The sequence below is a fragment of the Aedes aegypti genome, unplaced genomic scaffold (assembly GCF_002204515.2).
Source record: "Aedes aegypti strain LVP_AGWG unplaced genomic scaffold, AaegL5.0 Primary Assembly AGWG_AaegL5_hic_scaff_1765_PBJ_arrow, whole genome shotgun sequence".
Taxonomy (NCBI): Eukaryota; Metazoa; Arthropoda; class Insecta; order Diptera; family Culicidae; genus Aedes; species Aedes aegypti.
In genome coordinates, this window is record NW_018735229.1 from 23,449 (window position 1) to 26,717 (window position 3,269).

Sequence of the window (3,269 nt, forward strand, 5' to 3'; positions counted from 1 at the left end):
GCCGCCTGGAAGACATAGTTCGACATCTTCCTCAATCGGTTGCGTGTGTTTTCGGATGGAGTAATGACGGCAATCTGCAGAATGTGACCGGACGGTACTGGTGCCAGAGCGCGTTGGCATTTAGGAGGTTTGCGATGGCAGACATATCCGAACTTTGCAAGACGTCGAAAGGATTCCGAGAATTCCGATCATACCTGGGTAAAGCAGCTGTGTTTAATTTCTAAATGATCGGAGCACTGCATCGTCGTTCAGTTAAAAATGCGGTAATGAAAGCTTGTTTTTGAATAATGTAATATTTTGATTAATTCTTGATTTTCCTACTAATTTGCATATTTTCTGGCCATGTGGTTTGGATGTAAACAAAAAACAACGGCCGCCAAATAATTTCGCACAAATTAAGCATTATGATTGATAAAAACCGTTTATACTATGGGGGTATAATTAAACAATATTTATTGCATGGGGTGAATAGACTTGAATATGGTTTAGATGATCCCGCATAATCAGGAACTGATTTCTACTGTTTCACAAACTGTTCATAACCATTTACAACAATTTTGGAACAATCCCTTTTAACATCCAAAATTACAATAAATCACCTGTACCCCAAAAACTGTTTTGACAGTTTGGCGAATGGTAATCCAGGAAATCACAATATGGGGAATAGGCGGTTAAGTTATGTAACAATTTTGAAAACGTCGATTTTCTCGAACAAATTATTTAGTTTACAGTTTCCCAAATGATGGATATTGTCGCACCGCCACCAAACCGGATCGCGCCAGTGAGACTCGCGACGCGCTCAACTCGGCGCGATTTTGAAATCATTTTTTAGTGTGGCGCTGCATTCTTTACGATTTTTATGAACACAGCGCACTATTCAACATATTAGCTGCGACGCACGGGGCCCGAGAAAATAATAATTATAAATAAATGTTGGTCTTGATTTCTACGGATACATAATATGTGTTCATTTTTTTGCACCCATTTCACTATAACGCAAACAGTTACCTATAAAATTGGGACTGAAAACGGAGAATGTTTGTGTAATTATTTAAATATGGTATGTTATAAGTAATTTTCACCGTATCCTGTACTGTACTGATACTGTTTATATGTAGGTAAAATCCTTTTCGAATGAATCAAAATAATGAAACAATTAGATACGTGTAGAAAAATTAACTTCAATTGAAACGTACACAGATCATGCAATTTAATAACAATTTCAACTGTTTCTCTTCTGAAGTTGATTTATGCTACACGTTCTATTTGGTCCATTATTTCTGATTTGAAATAATTAAACATACTTAACTCAACTTTTTCATACCATGCTTTTATTAATTTAAAATGATTTCAATAATAAAAATAATTCTCAGTCGGAATTCAGAATTAAATAGTTAGGTGCCGTCCACATATTGCGTAACGTTCGAGGGGGGGGAGGAAATAGGCTCAAGCGTTATGACTTATTCAAAATTTTCGTACAAAAGACGTTATGAAGCGGAGGAAGGGGGTTCATCATTACGTAACAAATGGATGCTTCCTTAATCCTTGTCCCAGAAATGGTACACCACTTCAAGATCCTATATCTCATCGCTTCCCGATTAGGTTTCATATGTAGCCGAAGTTTTCCTGTTGCAGCTCTGCATTATCGCTTGTACCTCCGGTGATTTAGTAAAACTTGCGCTTGGATGACCTTCTGGTGGCGCTTGATTTTTCCTTGTGCGTAGATGAAAATCTGTTTCATTGGATCGATTACACAGCAACTGCAACATGAAAAAATCAGGTTTCACAATTGGAAATGACAATGTTCTCAAAACTTACTCGATAGTATAGAAACTATCAATGGTTCCATGGCTGTAGACTGTGGTTTGGCCGTGCCTCAGGGGGCCTGTTTTTCGTGTGGCACCAGACTGCTAGGTAATCCGGGAGCTGCAAAGGAAAAAGCGAATATGTGTATATTGTTATAAACTTAACTTACGTTTAAAAACTTAGAGCATCTTTAACGGGGGCGACTATTTGGGTGATTAAAATGATCACCCCAGAGTTGTCATTTTAGTTTAGTCACTCATTCTCACACCGGTGGCTACCATATTTAGTAACTCGTTACCGTACCGGTCGTTGCTTTTTGGGTTAACATATGAGTTGTGAAAATAATGGTGATCAATTCAGGTTAGGAATTTTTGTAACTCTGCTGGAATATCTATTATATTCTGGTGCGGAATTATTAGAATTCCATCGGAAATTTTTGAGATTGTTTATGAATCCAACTGGATGCTAATTTGATTGGAACCCTTGCCAATTCTACCGGAATCCTTGTAAATCCTACAAGAAATATTGCAAATTTGACCGTAATTATTATTAATCTGACTGGAATCCTTGGGATTCCGACTGGAATTCCAGTCAGAATCCCGAGGACTCTAATCTGAATCCCGAGGATTCCAGCCGGAATCCCTAAGATTCCAGCCGAAATCCCGAGGATTCCAGACGATATCCCAAGGATTCCAGCCGGAATCCCGAGGATTCCAGTCGGACTTCCAAGGATTCCAGTCGGAATCCCAAGGATTCTAGTCGGAATTCGGAGGTTTCTAGTCGGAATTATAAGGATTTCAGTCGGAATTCAAAGGATTCCAGTCGGAATCCCAAGGATTCTAGTCGGAATCCCAAAAATTCCAGTCGGAATCCCAAGGATTCCAGTCGGTATTTTTATCAAAATCTCTTTCCATTCCAGTCAGAATCTCGAGGATTCCAGCCGAAATCCCGAGGATTCCAGTCGAAATCCCGAGGATTCCTGGCGGAATCCCGTGGACTCCAGTCGGAATTCTAAGGATTCCAGTCGGAATTCCGAAATCCCATAATACTCCGAAATCGATAAATTCTTACGAGGATTTTCGAATATTTCATAAACTTCTATCGGATTTCCAATAATTGCATCAGATTCCTAGTATTCTTATCAAAATCTTGAAGGTTTACCCGAATTCCCAAAATTTTGAAATTTCTACTTCATGCGCATCATGCATCAGATTTCCAAAACTTCGACCAGAATTTCATATCCCACACCGTATGCTTGAATTCAAATCGAATAGCAGCGCAACTATCGCGCTGCTAAATTTGCTCACCCGATGCTTTCCGAAGGCAGCGCTGTCATTTTGCTACCCCGGTTAGCAGCGCCCGGTACGGATCAGCGTAATGATACTGCGCTATGTAATTTAGTTTAGTCGCGCACCGTTACGGCTGCTCTTACAGTATTTCTTCTGCCAATTATGGGATCTCAT

The 3,269-nt window shown here is 39.5% G+C and overlaps 1 long non-coding RNA gene across 1 annotated transcript; it reads right to left on the minus strand.

The window, feature by feature from the left end:
- Nucleotides 1-1,314: 1,314 nt before the first annotated feature.
- LOC110680750 lies at nucleotides 1,315-1,920 on the minus strand. The gene is made up of 2 exons (XR_002502972.1): nucleotides 1,819-1,920; nucleotides 1,315-1,760 (listed from the first exon to the last, which is right to left on the minus strand). It is a non-coding gene; the product is annotated as an uncharacterized LOC110680750 (long non-coding RNA).
- Between the last annotated feature and the right edge of the window lie 1,349 nt (nucleotides 1,921-3,269).